The 23,586-nt window shown below is 36.4% G+C and overlaps 1 protein-coding gene across 2 annotated transcripts in view; it reads right to left on the bottom strand.

Moving 5' to 3' along the window:
• UNC13C (unc-13 homolog C) overlaps positions 1–2,336 on the bottom strand; it is a 661,317-nt gene extending 658,981 nt beyond the window's left edge. For both annotated transcript variants that reach the window (XM_063716164.1, XM_024232533.3), the window contains exon 1: positions 1,718–2,336. The gene's annotated coding sequence lies outside the window, so the exon portion shown is untranslated. The remainder of the gene's footprint in view (positions 1–1,717) is intronic.
• Positions 2,337–23,586: the final 21,250 nt, after the last annotated feature.

The raw sequence follows: 23,586 nt of genomic DNA, 5'->3' as shown, positions 1-23,586 counted from the left end.
ACCTTCAAATTCTACTGAAAAAAAATTGGCAATTCTGCTGAAATTATTTTCTCAACAAAATTCCATTATAGTTTGAAAATACAACTTTGTAAATTAGAGTTTCAAATATTCTTTTAGATGATCCTTTATCAGTTTATTAGTTTAAAAAATTATTTAATGGACTCAGTAAAATTACTGCTATAGTGTTTCACCTACAGACATCATAAGCTTCTTTATACAAGATGTCAACATAGAAGAAACACACAATGTTTTTCACTCCCTACTAACAAACATAAACTTAATACTTTGATCATCTTCTAAATCACTCCTCTGGTCTTAAGAATTGCCTATACTTACTTACCATATTTTGACATTGTTGTTGTTATAGTCATGTGTGGAATTTTAAAACAAATGATTTCCTCATTTTGTTTACGGCCTAACTGCTCCAGATCGCTACCATTTGGCAAAAATGAGGTTTATAGTTTTCAAAGAGCAGGGTGGTGATTTACTTTACAGTATGCATAAATGACAATTTAAAGCCCACTTACCTCTATTACATTTGAACTTTTTAATCATAAGAAAGTGGGAACAACAATAATTAAAAGCCAGGGTCCTAGAGCTTTGACAGTAACTCTGTGTTAACACTAAAAATCTATTAAATATTTTATATATACAAAAATGTAGTACTTCCTCATTCTCGTTTCTCCCCTCCAGAAAATCTCATTTAATATAGACATATGCACATTTAATTTATTGACAATTTAACCCACTTTTATGAAAAGTATTGATGAGCAAAAGGTGGTAAGATGATTTTCTAAAAATCATTGTTTTTTATTAATTTCAAAATTATATAAACTTACAATTTTAGCTTCTTAAAGAAATGCAGAGTATTTTAAAGCTAATCTTTATATGTGTTACCCACGCTCAAACCTCTTTCCTGTTTTTCCTTAAAAGCCTAACAAGGAAAATTAATTTTTAAGTGTTGTCATCTCCGTCTAGGTACTAAAGACAGCCAATATTACTATTGTTGTATATCTGTCTTACTCTTGATGATACAAGTATATTGATGATGTAATTGCAGAAGTTAGGGTTTACTCATGCTGTTGGACCGAAGGGATTTTTTTAGACTGCCTCCTTGAGCACCATAGAACAGTTGTAAAACAGAACCAAGCACACAATTTAAGCAATTCATCTCTTGAAAGTAAATCTGCAGGATCTTCTTCTTGAAGAACTGATGAAGAGCTAGAAATAAAAAAAATCATTGGTAAAGCTTCTTTTGCTTCAGACTGGATGCTGAGCTGGAAAAACACTTGGGTGACACACTAGCGTATGACATCTTGGCTTTTAACCCTTTCCTAGAAGCCCTCAACTTTTGTTCTCTGTTGAGCTCTATTTTTTTTTCTTCCAAAATTCCAAGGGGTTATGGAATATCCCAGCTTTTCATCTCAACCCTATTTGTCCCTATGTAGATATTCTCCTGAAAGTTGACTGGAAACTAAGCAGTCATTTATCATTCTGAATTTTTTTTAAAAAAAGCAATGACTGAGAAGTCATGATGCTCCATAGAATCATGTACATTATAAAAACAGGAGAGCCGAGATTTTACAAATGTATCTGCTACGCTAAGAGAACCCCATGGTTGTGATTCCCAAGTACAAACAAAAAGAAGGGACAGGAAAATACAGACACAAAATCGCATGCAGATGAAGTAGTGCGTGCAACGGAGAAAAGAACATACCTGAGGAATTCTCCTTTAAAAAAAAATGTGCACGCCAGCTGGGTTGTTCTTTCCCTCCTTTCGGAGTGTATGTGTTTTCCTTTTAGGAACACCACTTGCAATTGTGTTTCTAGTCTCGTTTCCTTTTTTCAATCACAAATAGTTAGAACAGGAGTGGAAGCTGCGTCCCAGGGATCCGACTCGTGCAATCAGGCATGCCTTGGTCTGCAACGGTGTCTGTTCTTTTCTTGTCAATTCTATCGCGCTCCCCAGGTAGCCTCCGAAGCAATTCTACAACTTAGCTGCCGGCAAGAAACTGCCTTTCACTCTTCTCATTGCCAAATACCTTCTGCAGCTCATTTCTCATCTCTTTCTCCCAGAAAGCAAAATGGGATCTCTCCCGTGTGTTGACGAGCGCCCAGGCTCATCAACATTTGAGGGTGAGGAGGAGCCGGGCTGAGTGCGCGCTGGGAACTTCACACATCGCCGGGTGCGGCTGAGGCTTTTCTGAATGCAGCACCGACACTGCGATCCCCAGCCTCCTCCACCGAGAGCGCCCGGGCTCCCTCTCCTGCCGCCGTAGCTGCACGGAGCAGCTCCGAGAGGGTGAGCTACAGCCCCTGCTCACAGGAGACGCGCTGTAGCCACTGCCAGGTGTGGCCTTCACCACCGCACTGACAACTAACTGTGTGGGACACAGCTTCATCGCTGGGAGACGCCTGAATGCCAGAGCTTCCTCAGCCTATCTTCCCTTTATCGCTGGATGATGACCTAGGGGACAGTCATGGCCAATTCTGCTACTGGAATAGCGTGGATAATACTAAATTACCCATGTTATTCAACAATGACTGCTTTAGATGTACTTGACTGTGCTTGGAATTATGAAAGTATACCGCACACAGTATCATTCCCTATTAGCCACCAAATGCAGCTAACAGGACCCTGTATTTAAATAGAGGAGATACTGACATCCCATCCCAGTTGGTTTTTCTTCTTATTTTTGTGGAAAACCATTTGAAGGTGATTCCTGAACAATTTGAATTAATGACATATGCATAAATCAAAGTGGGAAATGATGGGTAACTTATAGTGATGCAAAGGTTTTTCTTCTCACTTAGGAATAATGTCTTTTCATTTGATGTTAACATTTTAAAGATCTGGCTGGGAATTGAATGGACTTGCTTTCTCTTTTAGTTTTGCTGAGTAGAGGAGGTGGGGGGAGTAACAGTTCCCACTTTCCATCAATAAAGCATTTTCAATCCTCTAATCCTCCTGTTGAAACAAATAAAAAAGTACTGAATCTTAAAATAGAGCCTTAAAGCAGCTCGAAGCCTGGAATAATTTGGAGGTTTTAAGCTACATCTGCTCTACTGCTTACTTAAAATTTTACTTTTCTTTGCTTTTTAGAAAATGGAAGGATATTTCCAGGGCTGAAGAACGTCAACTAGCAGCTGTGGTTAAATAGTATAAGAAGCATATATACAGATTTGTATGGCATTTTTCAGTACTTGGAGGGATGAATATGTCTTGACTGACATTAGAATTGACTCCACCTAAATATTCAATAATAGTAGTTGCCATCAAAATAAACAGTTAAACCGGATATAGCATTTTTTGGCAAAACTTGTGGCAAAACATATTTCACCTACCATATGTGACAACCGATAAATAACCTCTCCATGATGTTTAAAAAAGTGTCCCCAAATGTGACACTATATATATGCTGGGTACTAGCAGCTGAGCCCTCCCCATTCCCAGCTATCAGCCCCACCTTTAATTCAGAGCAGCATAACTTCCCTTACCTGCTGCTTAAGTGACTGTTAATGGACCTGAGCAGCTGCTCAAGGTCTGATGATCTGCATCAGGGCAAGTACCAGGGCAGTCTGATTCCTGCCTTCACTTATCACTGGAGTGGCAGGCAGGACAAAGCTCTGCTGCCCCCGGCTGTAAGCACTGGAGAGTAGCACACGAAAACCGGTTAGACCTAAAAGTGCCTGATAGGGTGAAACTTGACTTTTTTATACAGAAAAACTCATGCTAGCCAATACACTATTTTGAAGAATATGTTTTAATACATAGAGAAAAGAACACCTAATTCACTGAATCTGTTTTCATTTTTTGGTGGAAATAACCATTGCAAAGTGCAGAAGCTATGGGCAGCTGAGAGACCCTAGCACCCAGAATAAGGTAAATGTGCATACATCTTCAGTGTTTGGATTTAATGTCAGTGATGTAAATGTTTAAACCTACAGAGGGAAATAAATGAAAGATGATTCTAACCATGAGTGGTCTATAAAACATGTATGTAGGAAAATTAGCTGGGCTTGGTGGCGGGTGCCTGTAATCCCAGCTACTCAGGAGGCTGAGGCAGTAGAATCACTTGAACCTGGGAGGCGGAGGTTGCAGTGAGCCAAGATCACGCCATTGCACTCCAGCCTGGGCGACAGAGCAAGACTACAAAAAAAAAAGAGAGAGAGAAAAGAAAAAAAAGAGAAACGAAAAAAATAACATGTATGTAGTGCCATGAAAACTTTGAAAATATTGCTCTAATTCAAATACTCTCATAGAGGAAATGAATCACACCAGGGGTGGTAATCATTAGTTTTTGTTGGAAAGAAGAAATAATGTTTCATGAATGCTTCAATGCCAGCATGTGTGTTTTAATGAATGCAGTGCTAAGCTCTAATAATCAGGATTCTGGTCATATATTTCAAAATGGAAATTGTTTACATCTCTGAAAGTGGCAGGAATCATGTATCTGAGGGACACTGGCTGCTAATAAAATATGTTGCTGTTAGAGTGACAGAGCTTTATGACTTTATTGACCTGCAGGGACATCAAAATCCCTAGTAGAAACTTTTTGGCTTTTGACGAGTAGTTTTCACTACTAAGTACCTGATTTGAATAACGTATAATTACAATGATGAGATTTCAACAGTAAGAGCCACATTCTTACCAGTAAGATGCATTCTGTTTCTGCAGAGCTTTTCAAACTCTTGAATTAATAACCTTAAACAACACAGGATAAGAAGTAATTTCTACTTATACACTCACCCCATCCACAGGTACATGCCTCAAAACTTATAGATGGTTGGATTAAATAATAAGATCATTTCTCCTTCAAATGCTTCAGCAGTCATTTCAGAAAGAATAAAACCTCTAGGGTACCATTCACCTCTCATACCCCAAGACATAAGCTGAGCCAGATCATTTGTCTCATTTATAGTTCAGGTGGAAGAAAAGCAAGGAACCTGGGTCACTGCTTATTTTTTAGTACAGTAGTAGTGAAGCTTGACTAAACCAAAAGAATCAAGTAAAGGGGTCATTCTTGTAGAATTCTGTCATGGCCTGTATATCTGGCTTTAAGCAATAGAGGAATCCTTGAAAAAGCATAAACCAATCCTGTGTGCATGGAATTGTGTTTTCAGTTTTTTAGAAAACCTCAATCTTTATTTTAGGGAATTGGTAACCAGCCATTGGACCTCACTATTATATTTTTTAAAAAACAATACTCTGACCAATCATTGGCTCTCTGTTTCCATGCAAATGGATTGGCAAAATGGATTAGTTGTCCAGATAATTATGGAGAAAAATATGATTATGTTTAAAACAGCAAGTTGGCATTTCTAGCTCTATATAAGTAAATAATGTATAGGAGAACGAATATTTGGAAATAAACCATCTTATGCAATTTGGAAAGATGTGCCTAGCACAGATTACATGGTAGTAAAACACACGTTAAGTTCTGTTCTTAAATTAAAGCTTTCCATTAAAGTATGGGTCACTTTAAAATGGCACTTTTGAGTAGAATTGACAGTGTGTAACTTTAGAGACTAGGTCACATGAGGTACTGCCACTTCCTGTTTGCCCACTCTGGTTTGCTCACTCTGGAGGAAGTTAGTTGCCATGTCATGAGGATACTCAAGCAGCCTAGGGGGAAGTCCACATGGCAAGGAACTAAGGACTCCTGCCAACAGCCAGACACAAACTGTGACCTCCTGCCAACAGGCATGTGAATGAGCCATTTTAGAAGCTGACTCTCTAACCATGTTCAAGCTTTCAAATGACTGCAACCACTGCTGACATGCAAAATGCAACCACATGAGAAACCCTGAGGCAGAAAAACCCAGGTAAGCTATTCTTAAATTTCTGGCCCACAGGAACTGTGAGATAATAAATGTTCATTGTTTAAATGCAAAAAATAAAAATAAAAATAAAAATGCTTTTGACTTTTCCAACTGAGGAATGAGATTAACTATTTTTCAACTGTGGAATTTAAATGCATCTAAGTGACTTAAGAAGTAAAATTTTAGGCTCAACAAATTCTGTCACAAGATATGGATGCTGTACTTCTCCAGTCAGTATTGGCAGTGCCTTCTAAGCACTTTCATAAATCTTTGTGGCACTGATTTATTATACAGTATGCTAACTACTATTTTACTCATCTGCCTGCTTTTCCTTGCTGGACTGTGAGCTCCTTGAGGGCAGAGACCATGGTTCATTCATTTTTATATCACCAATGCCCAGCTGAAGGTTAGACTCATTAAAGGTAGGTTGATGAGTGAGTGAATAATAGTGTGCTTGCTTAGTAAAGCACAGAGTTAATGAGGCTAAAGACACGGGTTGAGTCCCTGTGTAGCCAATTAGCTTTGTTCTATTTCTTGGTCCAAATGGCGCCCTTAGTTCTCACCAGCTGTCTCACAAATTTGTGCCAGAACGAACCTTCTAACTATATATTCCAACAATAGTGAGTCAGTAACACAATAATAGTGTCTAAAACTTAACACCCTTAAAAGTGTTATTACATACATTTTCTTATTTGATACTTATCTTTAAAAACCTGCAAAACATTATAGTAGTGTTTTATGGTTCCCATACTGTAATGATGAAACAGGCTCAAACTCTTGCAAGATTTATCTGGTTGTATAAAACTAGTAAGTGGTTACTGGATTAAAAATCAGGCATTGAACGTCTACTTCAAAACTGGTTCCCCTGTAAAGCGGACAAGTATTTACTTATACAAGCATAATAAATGGCACAATCTGTAATTTTTTTTGCAAAAAAGTAATAATTAAATGGAGTAAATTATTCAAGCAGACACTCTTTTAGAATATTTCTGCTTGGGTAATGATTGTTAGACTTTGGATAGATATCATTTGATGTTGAATGCTGTTTGGTGTGACAGCATCTATACTTCCATTCTGTTGTTCATTTTTTATTTCCTTCAGTAAAATGAAAAATGTGTCAGCACTGTATTCCAGCAAATTATCAGATGAATGTACTTTTAAAGAAGTTCTAAATTTTTTTAAAGACACAGCATTTGGATGACCTCAAGTAAAAAATTTTTTTCCACTTTTTGGAGTGTTTTTTTAAATTTTGTTGATTCAGGAAACTGATTTAGTGATATGGCACAGTGTTGAAGAGCTCAGACTCTGAAATCAGGGTGCCTGGTTTCCAACTTGGGCTTTAGCAAGTACAATTTTTCTGACTTTAGTCGAGTTTCTTAACATTTCTAAGCTTGCTTTATCTGCAAAATGGATATAAATATAATTTCTATTTATACTTTTGCTGATGAATCAAATGAGATAATCCATGTAAAGCAATTTAGATAGTATATACTTATTATGTAGTAGGTACTCAATAAATATCATCTAGCAATAATTAATATATTAAACTTCTTACCAAATATTGTCATTTTCTACTATAATCTGCCCTCCATTCATAATGGTGACGTTTCCAGAGGAGTAAATGTTTTAAAATTCTTAATAAGTTTTAGAATACCAAAGAGCCATTCTCTTATTCAGAGTTCCACTACTTTCTACCTGTATGGCCATATGCTATTTATGTAATCTCCCTGAGCCTCAGTTTTCTGTTTGTATATACTATGTGTTCAATATGTCTATTTCTTTTTTTCCTTTTCTATTCTTTATAGATTTCCAAATGCAAATTTCAATTTGGCTTGACAAAAATGAAAACTATAATCTTAATAATTCATATTCTCACTAAATGTCTTATGTACATTAGACATTTTTCCATGCTTGACAATAAAGTTGATGTATACATTGAGATATCTTGTTCAATATTGGAAAGGATGAATGTCTTAAATATGTATGTACACAGTGATAAATGATCACTGGGTTTTTCTTCCAAAAAAACAACAATGACTTCCTTTCGTTTTTTTGAAGGCTAGAGTACAAATGTGAAGAACATCACATGCCAATCATTCAGGAGTTATTCAATATGCACTGATGACCCCAAGAGCAGTGAAAATAACCGTGACAGAAGCTTCCTGATGACTGGGTGAGAACCATTATTGACCACAAACTGCATGGATTCAAATTTTGTGGAGATGTCCTTTGTCTAACAGGTTTTTAGAAACCATATTTGGTACTAAAGATATTTTAATTACCCAATTTCTTGTTATAACCAAGAATCATACTGAAAGACCTTTCCACCTAACTGCCTAGGATGTGTACAAAGTGTGAAGCAACTCAAGAACATATTTCTTTGAAATGGTCTAAAATATTTGTATCAAAATAGATCCACATAGAGCACTTTATTTAATATGATTGGACATAGCATCCTTTCTTTTTACAGTGTTTCAGATTCTCCCGTTTCCTAGTTGTTTTCTCCAGAGAGCACATCCACATATTCTGTAGAGCCCAGAAGGGCAAAAGCAAAAACAAAACCCTAATTTCTGGTTTAGGGCCGGGGAGAAAGAAGCTCTTATAAGCATCGGAAGGGTTGACTCTAGGTCAACTGTGAGCTAAGTGATGTTTTCCTCAGAACCCTTCACTGTCCAGGTCTTTGCCCTTTTTTCTCTCTCCTTCAGCAAACTCTTTGGTTACTTTGGCAATCTCTATTGAGAGAAAGCTCTATAAAGTACCAAAAGCTAAATCACAAATTAATAAAATATATCACATGGGAGGAAGAGGAAGTCAAGACAATGAACCCATAGTCATTTAAAAAAAATTCTAACTGGTATTTTTGCAGTTGGTAATTTTGATTTATGAGTCATCTATAAAATGAAGGAAAATAAAGAGTGTCACCTATTCATGTTTTTGTTGTAAAAACCAAATGACTTAAAAATATAAAGTGCTTGACAGTATCAGCTGTTCCTTTTATCAACACCATCATTGTCATTTTATAAATAGGTGCTAGAGGAAGAGAGGCTTTACCTCTGGAAATGCTAGAAGGGAGCAGTATCTGATAGGATTATAGTAAGAATTAAAAGGGAGATAATGAAATCTTTCTCATATAGATGAATTTTCCATTTTCCAGATATATTTCTTAAAAGCAAGTATACTTTTTAAAACTCCAGAAAGATCTTCTACTCTAAAATATTGCCCTCTTATAACACTGAAATTCCAACAGCTAGTAGAGACTTTAATGAATCATCCTATACTAAAAAATAAAAATACTTCCATTTTTATTTTCTTCCTGCAAATATTTTCTTCCATTCTGTTAGTTACCTATTCATTTTGCTGTTTCCTTCATCATACTGAAGTTTCTAAGTTTGATGTCTAATTGGTCTACTTTTGCTTTTGTTGCCTGTGCTTTTACTGTCATATTTAACAAATCACTGAGAAAGTCTTGAAGCTCTTCCCTGATGTTTTCTTCTAGGGGTTTTATAGTTTTATATTTTACACTGTAAACTATAATCCATTTTTTAGTTAATTTTTGTACATGGTGTAACGTAAGCATCCAATGTCACTCATTTGCAGGAGCATATCCAGTTTTCTCAACGTTATTTGTTGAAGAGGCTGTCATTTCTCCATTGTGTGGTTTGCCAACTTGAATAGACATTTCTCAAAAGAAGATATACAAATGCCCAATGAGAATATGAAATTATGCTCAACATCACTAATCATTAGAGAAATGCGTATCAAAACCACGATACTACTTCACACCCATTAGAGTAGCCATTATAAAACACACACAAAGAGAAAATAAGTATTGGCAAGATGTGGAGAAATTGGAGCCTGTGTTCACTGTTGGTGGAAATGAAAAATGGTGTAGCTACTATGCAAAAGAGTAGAAAAGTTCCTCAAAAATTCAAAAATAGAATAAACATATGATCCAGCAATTTCATTTCTGGGTATATATCCAAAAGAATTATTATTTTTTAATCAACTTTTAAGTTCCAGCGTCCATTTGCGGGGTATGCAGGTTTATTATATAGGTCAACATGTGCCATGGTGGTTGCTGCACAGATCAATCCAACATGTAAGTATTAAGCCCAGTATCCCTCAGCTTTTCTTCCTGATGCTCTCCCTCCCTCTGTATCCCCCAAACAGGACCCAGTGTGTGTTGTTTCCCCCCATGTGTCTATCTGTTCTCATCGTTCAGCTCCCACTTATAAGTGAGAACATGTGGTATTTAGTTTTCTGTTTCTGCATTAGTTTGTGGAGGATAACTGCTTCCAGCTCCATCCAAAGTAGGATCTCAAAGATGTATTTGCACAACTGTACTCAATGCAATATTATTCACAATAGCCAAGAGTTAGAAGGACTCAAATGCCCATCAGTGGATGAGTGGGTAAAGAAAATATAGTATTTATATACAACGGAATATTTTTCAGCCTTAAAAATGAAAGAAAATGGCAGAGTTCAGTGGCTCATGCCTGTAATCCCAGCACTTTGGGAAGCCGAGGCGGGTGGATCACCTGAGATCAGGAGTTTGAGACCAGCCTAACCAACATGGTAAAACCCTGTCTCTACTAAATATGAAAAATTAGCCAGGAGTAGTGGCGCATGCCTTTAATCCCAGCTCCTTGGGAGGCTGAGGCAGGAGAATTGCCTGAACCGGGGAGGCAAAGGTTGGAGCAAAGGTTGGAGTGAGCCAAGATCATGCCACTGAACTCTAGTCTGGGCAACAAGAGTGAAACTCTGTCTCAAAAAAAAAAAAAAAAGGAAAACTTGTCACAAGCTACAGTATGAATGAACTGTGAGGACATTATGCTAAGTGAGATATGCCAGTCATAAAACAAACAAACAAAAACATATTCTATGATTCTAGTTATTTTAGATATCTAAAGCAGTAAACTCAGAAACAGAAGGCAGAAGAGTGGTTGTCAGGAGCAAGGGGAGGGGGAAAACAGAAAGTCAGGTAATGGGTATAGAATTTCAGTTTTAAAAAATGAAAAAGTTCTAGAGATCTGTCCCACAACAATGTGAATATACTTAACACTGTGCACTTAAAAATGTTTAAGATGGTAAATTTTATGTTAAGTATATGGGATTTTGTTTTTTCGTTTGGTTTTTTTTTTTTTTTTTGAGACAGCACCTTACCTGATGCCCAGGCTGGAGTGCAATAGCACAGTCATGGCCCACTGCAGCCTCCAACTCTTATGCTCAGGCAACCCTCCTGCCTCAGCGTCCTGAATAGCTGGGACTACAGGTGTGTGCCACCATGCCTGGCTATTTTTTTAAAATTGTTTATAGAGACAGGGTCTCACTATATTGACCAGGCTGGCCTCAAACCCCTGCCCTCAAGAAATTCTCCTGCCTCAGCCTCCCAAAATGTATTACGTGTGTTTACAACAATTTTTAAATTGCTATCTGAAAGAGACATCAGGCTATGTATTAACATTCAAAAATAATTTATCAAATTCCTGCTTGAGTTAGAGGAGAGAATGCTGCAACTGGCTCCATTCTGAGCATCTTAGAGCATGACCAGGGCTGCCCTGTGGTGTTTCATCTTTCTCAAATACTCTCCCTCCCTATTCTTGTCTCTTTTAGGCATATTTTCAATAGTCAGTTATCTTGCCCTGATTCTCTTCTTTATCAATGTGCAATCACTTTCCCCTGCTGTGCCTTCTACTATCTGTAGGTAGATCTCTGAACTCCAGAGATTCTGGAATGAAAACTCAACCCAGGCATTTGGAATGTAATTATTCTCTTTATCCTATAAAACAGAGGTGCAAACACAAATACTTTAATAGTAAGGAAGGTTATGTCAGTGGATTAAGTCAGTCGAGTGTGATAAAATTCAAAAAGATGGGGATTGTGGGGATTGTAGGAAACTGCAGAGTACCTGCCCTCTCTAGAGCAACAGCTGCCTAATGAGAGGAGCATAAGACAATTAAATCTGCTGGTTTTCAAAATAGAGCAGAAATACAGAATGTTGTGTAAATCTTTGCAATGTTTAAAACAATCTGAATGAAAACAAAAACTGGACTCTTTCCAGTTTGCTGGCCATCAGCTTTTGATTCTTGCTATAAAGCTCAAAGAGATAAGAAATTTAGATCCTCTCTCAAACTCAAATTACAAACAAAAGGAAGGCTGACTCCTATTTTTTCATGGAGAGATCCAAACGCAGGACCTTGTGAGACCCTGGGATTTAGGATCTTTTCTCAGCTTCCTGGCTAAGGAAATACCAGAATACCTTTTCTGGGGCTTCTCCTTCTAAGCTCCTTCTATGGAATTTCAGTGAATATACTGAGAACCCCCTTTCCTTTGTCACCCAATATCCTGGGTATATCTGCTTAACCCCACCATCTTCTCTGAGTTCTTCCTCATTCTAAGTGTTTGATATATTCTATATTTCTGTGGTTCTTACTAGTATCTTACTCTTGAATTGATAGAAGCCTTCCAATAGCCAGGTCCCCTGCCTAATTCACTAAGAACAACTGTGAACTGAATTTTAAAATTCATTTAAGAACTAGTTCTCACAGGAGCAATCTGAATCCATGGGGGTTGCCTAGGGAAATGAGCTTCAGTAATACTGCATAATGCAGTCTCTTATCTCTTGTCTAAATTATGCTTTTGATAAGCATTGAGTTGGATCACCTTTCCCTTCACCCTCAGGTACAAGGACAATTTTTCTCTTAGTATCCAGACTCAAGTCCTCAAGTCTGCAAAACCATGAGAACAATAACATTTTACCATCAGAACAATAACACTTTACCATCAGAGACATTCTCCATTGTACACAGAGTACAGATCAATTCCAGGTATGTAATTGGTACTGAGTAGTTTCTACAAGCTAAAGACACAAAATATTTTGAGATCTACAGATAATTGAAAAAAAAATGAAGCCACCTATTTGAGAACAAAGACTACAGAATCTACAGATACATTTTTTAAAAACAATGCATCACAATTGTTACTGTTTCGTATTTTACTATCTATATGAAACCACCAAACGAATTTCAACGAATTGGCTTGTGCCAACTATAGTTATTTATCTCCATTTGGCAAATACTTCACTAAAGCAAAAGAGCTCAACGTAACTACACTTCCCCTTCCCTTCTGCCACCACCTTAATCACATGGTGAGCTGTTCTTTAAGAATTGTTCAAGGAAACATCTCTTGAAGCTAGAGAGAATAACTAGGATAGCAAAGCAAAAATCCAGATAACAAATAAAAGTACTTGAGAAGATATTCTTATGAACACAAAATATAAGCAAGTGGGGACAAACAAAGATTAAAAATCCTTCTGGTGTCTGCTTTTGTATGAGAGGAAATAGAAGAAAGAAATAAGGAATGCAAAGGACTTGAGAACAGGTAAATCCCCAAATAAACAAAGGTACTCACTTGAAAGCACCGTGGGTCACTTGAGAACAGCAGGTACATACTTCAACTCATGATGATTCGCAAAAAAAAAAAAAAAAAAAATTGTGCTCTTAAAAACTCATTTTATAAAAAAGTAAGTAGCAAAAACACATTCAAAATCCATACAAAGTTGCTACAGGAAAAAAAATGAGTATATGAAGCATAATGATATCCCCTCAGAAAATGAAAAGATGACATAAAGACAGGCTCACAAAACATAAACCATAACCTAATAGTTCATATAAGTTCAAAATGTTTACTAAAATGATACAAGATATGAAAAGGTAACAAATTAGAATTGGAAAAACTAGAGGTGAGGGTATACAGATCAGGAAAGAGAAATAGAAGCAAAATTATTTTAGAAGTGAAAGAATGCAGAGGATATAAACACAACTGGTATTATTACCTTGGGAAAATAAGTAAAATGAATTATTGTTTAAATAAAAGTATGTAAAAAGAATTCAAGATAAAATGACAACTATAGAATCTAAGAAAAGAAAATCTAACATAGATATAATATGAACCCATGAACCTCTTCCCCAAAGAAGAAAATAAGATAGTAAAAACTTAAATTCAAAGGAAGCTTACTAAAATGTAAAACAAAAAAAATGAGATATGTTGTTTTGAGAGGGCATACTGCATGCCTGAGAAAAATTGATCTATAAAGAGCAATGCCAGGATATACTCTAGTAAATTATTTGGATATCCAGACAAAAAAAAAAGATCAAGTCATTCATAAGGAAAAAATAAACTGTCTTCAGAATTTTGGCAAATTTTATGCCAACAGGCAATGAAGTTAAAAAAATAAAGTAAGTAAAGAAAATATGAACCATAAATGTGATATTCAACACATTCATCCAACACAGACAAACTCACCTTCAAGGATAAAGAGTACAATCTGCTATAAACATTTAAAAACTCAAGGAATATTATTCTTGTGATATCTCCTTGAGGAATAGACTATAAAAAGGGCTTCAGGTAATCAAAACAAATGGAAGAACGTTGGCATAAAATAGTGCTAATACCCAGCATTGATAGTTGTTTACATCACAAAAAGAAAGACAGCCGGATATCAGGTGCCTTGTTATAGAAAAAGATACAACCATCATTAAAACAGTCTTGCCCAAGAAAACTGAACCTGAATCTAATCAAGCCAGTAGGTTCAACTACTGACTTATAGAAAATATAAACAGAAGAATATGTCAACTATGCCACTTGAATATGATCAGCAAAATCTAGAATATGAGACTTTTATGAATGACCCACTTAATTTCTTTAACAAATACATTTCAGGAGAATAAAAAAAGGAGAGTGAGAGACACGGGGAAACCTATAGATAAAAGTGCACTGAAAAGACAAATAAATTCAACATTTCAATATTATTTGGATTCTGATGAAAAGGAGAGAGCTCTTTGTGAGATAATTGTAAATTAAAACATCCAAATTGATATTCAATATTAGAGAATCATTGTGAATATATGAAGTAATTGTACTGAAGGTTGTGTTTAAAAAGAGTTCAAATGCTTAAGGGTAAAATGATATGATGTATGATATTTGAAATTAATATGAGCTGAGGAGGGGAAGAGAGGGTTATAAATGATTGAAGGGTCATGGGTTGATAATCATTGAAACCAGTTGATAGGCATGTAGGTGTTCATTATAATAATTTGCCTACTTTTTACATTTAAAATTTTACATAATAAAACATAGTTCAAATCGTCTTATGCCTAATACATTGTGAAGGAACCAGTTATTTTGTGCTGTGTTGCCTGTGTGAGTGTAATGCACCAAATGTTTCTAAACTATTATAAATAAAAGCTTGTTTTGAACTTATTAGTATAATCAGAGAAGAAAACTTATAGAATCATTAACACTGTTTTTCTGAACAATTGTATTTTCTTACCTAAAAGATATATACCTTGGGGCAGGCTACGTCTTGTTAGTATACATGTAATGTACGTGTGTGACTGGCTAACATGGCTTCGAGATGTGCTACCGCTTCCCTCCGGTGACACTAGCTGCTGTCAGATCTTCCAAAGTGCCAAAAGATTCTAAATTGTCTTGTGTGTTTTCAAATCTTCATCTGGCCTTAGGTGACATGCTATTTTTAAAACATTACTTGGAGTTTTTTTTTTTAATGTGGCATTTCATATATCATCTTTAATAGTCTTTGTTTCATGGATAGATTTCTGGCTCAGGTAAGTACTAAGGCCTGTTTTATTTAGATGTGTATTTAAATACCTCAGAAGAATACCTGAACATCTCTTTAGAATTTATTAGGTTGGTGCAAAAGTAATTGCAGTTTTTGCCATTACAACCTAATATTTCACCTTATTGAGGTGCATTACATGTCCTTAGAGTATAGAAAAATATTGGCTACCCAGTAATTATTTGAAGAAACACCATTTTATCTACTTTTGGTTGACACCCATACGGATAGCTCTGTGCAAGTAGCTGTAAAAATACAGTGTTTGTACTAAGTGTAATTCTTAGATTTAAGAGCCTACTTCCACACAGTATTCAGGATTTAGGGAGACAGATCAATCATACCAACTCTTTTCAGCAAGTAGATGAACATCTCTGCAAAACTGTTAATTCTCTTTCAAACCCACTTAGTCAAGCTGTTTGATTTAGTAGACCCTGCACACACCATTTAGAATGAAAAGGTAGATACAGTTCTTCCCATGAGATTTGTCAGTACTCCTACTCTGTAAAGATGTTGGTCCTTACTGATTTTATTTCCTAAAATTGTAACCCATTTTTGCTTCTAGAATCACATCTTTCATGTTCCAAGCTGGGAAAAAAAAATGGATAAAGACCATTTCTTTCCAGACAGATGGGCCTGTTTGTGATTTGCCAAATTCCAAAATATGTGTTCTTTCCCAAATCCTGCCAGAAAGAACTTGGGTGCTAAAATAGATGTAGAAAATCCCTCTATCCTGACACAATTGCTTGACTAAATTATGTTTCTGGATATAAAACCATCTAGCCTGTTTTATCTCCATTTCCATGTGCAGCACTCAATTCCCCTGATAATTTCTTAGTCATTTTAAGTTTGTGAACCATGAATGTCAGTCATTGGTTCCTTACTCTTGTAGGTTTCACCTCTTCTTAATGAAATATGCATGTCTTCCTTGAGCATCTCATCCTTCAGTTCTGCAGATTCATCTTTAACAAGGCTTCCCAAATCCACTCTTAGCAGGGCTCCTCTTATAGACATTATTATTATTTTTCAGTGTCTACTGTTTCCCAGGATTTGTACTGAGAATTAACAATAGGTAATACTTATCAGAATTTCACCCTGTGGGTGATAATGAGCTAAATCCTTTACACGTGTATTGTCCCATATGGGTATCTCAACACCACAATGAGGCAGGTACCCTTTTCATCTCTGTTTTACTAATGAGGAAACTGAAGCTCAGAGAAGTCAAGAAATTTGCTTCAGGTCACACAGCTTCCAAGGGTTCAAACCCAGGCAGGCTTGATTTATTTCAAAGCTTAATGAATTTCATTGTGACAGTCTGTCTTCCCTAAACCTGAAAATGTTTTTATAACAAAAGTCTCAGTATAAGTTTGGTGGGCTGTGAAGACAGAAGTTGAGGGTCTTCATATAATAGAAACCTTTTAAAATAAGGCCCCCAAAATAATTGTGTGAGTGTAGGTGGGGGAGAGTTTGCCTCTATAAACCATAATATAAACCTCAGCCTTTCTCATGGCTAATGCTCGCCCTCTGCTGGCATGTCTAATTTGTGCCCAACTGAAGGGTCATTAAAACATATCCTACCTTCTGTAGTTTAAATTCAGGACAGCAGAATCAGCTTTCTGACCTCTGTAAGGTAATGTGAAAAAATCATGCAGTCGAGAAAACTACATAAATATTCTCTATTATGATTTCTTTGCAGGTGGGCATAACTTGGCACCTTTGATTTCTAAGCAGTCTGAATTTTATCATGTACAAAGGATGACAGATGAACTCTTATTAGTTATTCCCTTCAGGTGGTTCTGATGAGGGCAGTGAAGGGAAGGCTCACAGTGTAACCAAGGAAAGAATTAATTAGAACAGAGGCTCACCTCTGTGATTCTATTTTATGTCTGAAGAAAAAGAAAGTCACTAAAAACCATGGCATTTGCTCCAGTCTATTCCTCTCTTCTCTTTAATAATGCAGTATTCATTTTTGCAGCCAGTTATCTGATGAACATGGCAATGCTTAAATGGAACAGTCAGCATCTTATAAGTTTGTCTGTTTCTTGAGACAGGTGGACTGTCACTGTTTGTTACAGCATCTATTAGGGCTAAGGGAATCATATTTTTTCTATTGATATGATTATGCAATCAGCCATGTGTGCCACAAGAAATGGGGGTGGAACTGGAATATAATAAGTACACACACATATTCACACATGAAAATAATTTCAAATAATATACTTGAAAGAAATCATAACCGTATAATGAGAGAGTGAATATCAAAATATTTACTCAAATATCACCAGTACTTTAAAGTAATAATATCTAAACATGGTTAGCAAATTAGTGTATTTAAGTCTGTGCTGACTCTTCTGTTTCACATATAATGATTTATATATTTGTCTGATATTTTCATTAAAGTTATTAGCATGAAAAATGATATTCTGTAAGCCAGCAAAATGCTTAGCAGTGTCAGATATTAAATAGATAGTAGAGTTTAAACAAAATACAAGCAGGAATCAGGAATCCGAGATTATATTATAGCTATCATCAATGTCATGGATTAAAAATAATGCAAACAATTTGATATACACAAGCCTCAAATTTCATGCTATTTGATGGAGATAAGGAGGAGCTATCTCTTAAAGAAAACAACGCATTAACTCAGTAACTCCTAAAATTTGATAATATAAACAGAAGTGAAGAAATGAAGAAAGACATTAAAGATAAGAAAAAAGAATAAGTAAAGAGTAGAAAAGGAGTTTGTAATTTCTCTGCCTTCTTTTTCCCCCAAATTTTTGACACTAAGAAGTAGGTTTGTAGATTTCTCATGCTGATGTGCCATTTACAATGCAGGTTATTCTGCTACCGTACATATTTGTATTTGGTGAATTATCTCATATGTGTGTGGTAAATAGGAAACTAGTTACAAGGCTTTTCAGGAATATCTGTTTTGTTACAGCAGTAATATTATTCAATGAGTAAAAACTACTTTTTTCCTGGCACGGACATATATTAACCAATTTAACATACTCTCAGCAACCTCATTTTTTCTGTTTTACTGTCAGGGAAATGAAGGCTTAGAGAGGTCACACAGTAAGAAAATCAAGATTCAAACAGTTTCTAAACTGTTAAGCACCATATGGTGTCCTTGCTGATTCTAACCCGCTCTTAACCACTGTGCAGCATGCATCCAAGGCCCCACTGACAAAAGAATCATAATGACAATGTGTACATTCATCCCTCCTCATTAAGATAAATTAAGGGCAGTGTCTTTCAGACAAAAGATGTAGAACACCAGCTTCTGTAGCCCTCTTTGCAAACAAAGTAACTTCCTGAGAGATGAAGCAATTCAGAGAGGAGGGCTGCCCAAGCAGAGTCCCCCAGCAAAGGAATGAGAGCACCAAGGCTCAGGGGCTTCATGGTCCGGTGCTGTGCCAGTGGGCAAGCCTTGGGAGAAACAGATATCCCCCTGCTGGGCCATGCTGCATTGGCTGGAGCGCCCCCAGAGAGCTCAGGAAATTGTTCACTGACTACTGGCTGCAGCAAAACCTCAGGGATGAAGGAAAGCGTAAGGATGGAAAACCTACGAACCATCAAAAAATAGGCAGTTGCTCAAAAGTTGAATTTTGCCCCTCTATCCATTTTAGGTACAGGAATACACACACACACACACACACACACACACACACACACATACAAACACACATACACAGAGCAAACAATTTTTGAGGCTTTTTTAAAAGAAGTTTATAACTCATCCATTACCTAAGAATAATTTATAACACTTCATTATATTTTTTGTCTGTGATATAATATATAAAATCAGGAAAGCTATGTGGTGTGGGACAGTAATTTAATATGTGCATAGTTGGGATGAGGGTAAGAAGCTGGCTGCAGAGAAGATGGGAGTATCTATCACATGTAACTTGATTAGATGCTAGGATTTATTGACATGGATATGAAAGGATTGACTATAAAACCTGATAAAACTGACCAAATGATGCTCCACCCTCCAAAAGCACTCTACTTTGGGATCTAGGTTGTCAGAGTGGTTAGTTACTATTTAACGAGTCATCTGGGTCATTTCTAGATCACATTCTTACTTTGTGTTGTGTGTTCATAGAAATTCCAAATAATAAGTTTTATTTTTGTCATAATTCATATGTACATTCCAGACTATAGTCCTCGAACTTATTTCAAAAGCTTTTCATTAAATGATACACTAGTGGTCTGAAAAGGGTAATAAAACTTTGAACAAGACAAAGAATACAAAAGAGTCTCTCAAAGAATAGGGACATTCTGGTTCCATTCTTACGATCCTATAAAACCCAAGCTACCATTTAGGAAAAAAAAAAAACCATGATATAGATTGTATACATAAGTCTTCCGACTTGGTTAGTCTGCTCTAGGGTCATACTCAGTCTCACAACTCCCTATGGTAGGCATTACCTCAACGCACAGGTAAAGAAACTAAGACTTAGGTTACTTATTGCCTGTGGTGACAATAGCAGAATGGGGATCCAAACCCAGATCTCATTCTAGTCAGATTCAAGAAACCTTCATAATTGCATGAAATGGAGGAAAATAGACAACTACTTGGAGGTAGCATATCTCCTTAGTGTCTCAGAGAGGGTAAAAGAGAGGGTAATCTCACTGTTATTTTTAACTGTAAACTGTAAAAACTTTTAATGGGAAAAGTAATGCTTATCCCAGGCGTTATAAATGCTGCCTTCTACCTAGTTCACCCCATTTATTAAAATACCACAATAATTCTTTTTCTAAAATGCGATTTGTAAAAATCTGCTTCTTCAATTTATTGCAGTGATACCCAGCTCAGATACTGTAATGAAGTCCATGAAGAAATATAGATAGAAATCCACTTTATGAAGGACTTGGCTGTAAGATTCATTCTGATTAACATGGATCATCTATATTATATTGAGTTTCCCACTTTAATATTGTAGCTTGGATCTGTTTTCTGTTGTGAGACTTAATATACAAAACATAGCCATGAAATCTCTATCAAGTAGAATTGCAAGCAATAAATTACCAAACTGAGTTAGAGGTCTTTGAGCCCTGAAAACCAAAGGACACCCTAAGTCTTAAAAGAGTGGGTAAGCTACTAGGTATGGGTGAAAAATCAACAGAGTTAAACTAAGATGACCACCAACATGAGCATGAACAAGGATAAGAAATAAGACAGGCTAGTTAGAATGGCTATTATCAAAAAGAAACCATAAGAAATGCTGGCGAGGATATGGAGAAAGGAGAAGTCTTATACACTGTTAATGGGAACGTAAAGTAGTACAGCCATTATGGAAAACAGTATGGAGGTTCCTCAAAATCTATAAATATAAATACCATATGAACCAGGAATCCCACTGCTGGGAATATATACAAGAGAAAAAAAACGGTATATCTAAGAGATATCTACATTCCCATGTTCATTGCAGCACTATTTACAATAGCCAAAATATGGAATCAACCTAAGTGCCCATCAAAGGATGAATAGATAAAAACAATGTGATATATACACAGTAAATTATTCAGCCATAAAAAAGAATGAAATCCTGTCATTTACAGCAATATGGATGGAACTGGAGGTGATTATGTTAGTGGCACAAGCGAGACACAGAAAGACAAATATTTCACATTCTTCCTTCTACCTAAAAATGTTGCTCTCGTGGAGGTAGAAGGAAGAATGGTGGTTACCAAAGGCTGTGAGGGCAAGCAGGGTGGGTAGGAAGAGAGGTTGCTTAATGGATACATAAATGCAGTTACGTGGAAGGAATAAGTTCTAATATTCGACAGTAGAGTAATTATAGCTAATAATAATTGATTGTATATTTGAAAATAGCTACAAGAACTGTAATGCTCCCAACACAAAGAAAAGATAAATGTTTGAGGTAATGGATATCCCAATTACCCTGATTAGAGCATTATACACAGCATAAGGGTATCAAACTATCACGTGTATCCCCAAATACGTACGACTACTATATACCAATATAAAATAATTTGAAAAAACAAATAAGACAGGAAGCAGAGGCTATTGGAGTAGACTGTGATGGGGATCAGACAGCCTGAGCCTTATCATAATTCCACTATCAAAAGATGGGATAATTTGGGCAAGTCAAGTCCTCCGTTTCCTCCTCAATAAGCTGAGACATCTGTATTCAGCCCTTTCTAGTTTCCCTTGGAGCACAGTCTCTGTTTCACTGAAAGTAAGGCAGCACAAAGGCTTCAAGACCAGGTAAAAAGGCAAAACAACAATGAGCCCAGGTGTTCATTTCACTTTGATTTTGGTAGTGGAGAAAACAAAGAGATAAAGAATGATCTAAATTAGGCAGTCATATGAAACCCTGAGGCTGAGTCCATTTGAAATTTGAGGATGGTTTTCGGGAGAAGAGATGTTGCAATTTGTCTCTAGAGCTGTCCAAATTTCGGTTTGTTCTGATTTTAGAAATTTGTCCTCATTTCTTTAAACATTGGTATAGGTAGGGAGAAAAAAGGGGATTGGGTGACAAACTTCGTCTAAAATTATCTACAGCTCTCTTTAAGTAGTGGCTGTAGTATTTCTCATGCTCCTATTAATTTAGATGTGAAACAAGTTACTGTTTGATTACCTCTTTTAAACTCCTCTAGAAATAACAAAATTATCTCAATCTCCACCTTCTCCCCTGACCAAAAAAACCACAAAAAAACAAAAAACAAACAAACAAAAAAAGCTGAGCCCATGTTGAAATCATTAAATATATCTTTTGCTTATTAAAGACGTTTATTGATGCCTCTGTTAACCTCTAGACTATGAGCTCCTGGGGACAGGGACTATTTGGTGTTTGTTGCTGATGCCCATGCAAGGCTGAGCACTATTCCTAGCATCTACTGAAAGTTCAATAAATGTGTACTGACTTAAACTACATTTAAAATAAGGCCAAACTCCTCTCTTTCCCGTGCTTATTTAATATGCTGTAATTGAATATTGAACAACAACAACAGAAAGAAATTGGTACTTATATCAATCTACTCAGAATTTCTGGGCTATAAAACAAAATGATTTGCTTAGGGTAGATAAGGGAGGATTTTTTACTGTACTACTATATATATAGTGTAAAATTTACCATTAGCAACATTTAGTACATTCACGATGTGAGATTTTTTAAAAATTATATTGAAAGTCTATGAAAATACTTACCAAAAAGAAAGGAACCACTGCCTTTAAAAACACTTTTGAGAACATTCCCATTTCTGGTAGGGCATGGTGGCTCACGCCTATAATCCCAGCACTTTGGGAAGCCAAGGTGAGCAGATCACTTGAGGCCAGGAGTTCGAGACCAACCTGGTGAAACCCAATCTCTACTAAAAATACAAAAATTAGCCAGGCATAGTGGTGCACACCTGTAATCCTAGCTACTCAAGAGGCTGAGGCACAAGAATCACTTGAACCCAGGAGGTGGAGGTTGCGGTGAGCTAACATAGTGGCACTGCACTCCAGCCTCAGTGACAGAGTGAGACTCTGTCTCAAAAAAACAAACAAACAAAAGAGAACATTCCCATTTCTGAAAATTCTCACTTTCCATGTTAGAATATCACAATATTGTCATAATGAACACATATGTAGTAATGATTATATTTGTTGGCATTTGTTTTAGTGAAAAATATTTCTATGAAGATAATATCAGTGTTTTGAACTTTATGATACATGCAGCTCCTATTTTATAAGCTTGGACATGCAGAGCTGCCATGTTTTACACACATGGATGTGCGCGCGCGCGCACGCGCGCGCACACACACACACACACACACACACTTGAGCTTAACTTTACCAGTCCCATGGACAACCCAGCCAACAATGCTCCCTCTCAGTTCCATGACATCCTCAACTCTGATAATCCTTCTCTCCATTCTGTTTCCACCATCCACTCCTGGACCACATCGTGACATTGGCATTACTCAGAATTCCTTCAACTACACAATCATTCCCTGCTCAGAGTTTCCTTTGGTTTTTCCTGTTCAATTTCTCTGTGTCATCCATCCCTTCAAGCTCCTGACTTTATTCCAATCATCAAGCTTCTCCCTTTTTCACTTGCTAACTTATGAAGCTTCAGTTCTAAGTAACACTCTTGCTAATACCCTAAACCTCTTTA

This window comes from Pongo abelii, chromosome 16 (assembly GCF_028885655.2).
Source record: "Pongo abelii isolate AG06213 chromosome 16, NHGRI_mPonAbe1-v2.0_pri, whole genome shotgun sequence".
NCBI lineage: Eukaryota > Metazoa > Chordata > Mammalia > Primates > Hominidae > Pongo > Pongo abelii.
This window is presented reverse-complemented; position numbering and strand designations above follow the sequence as displayed.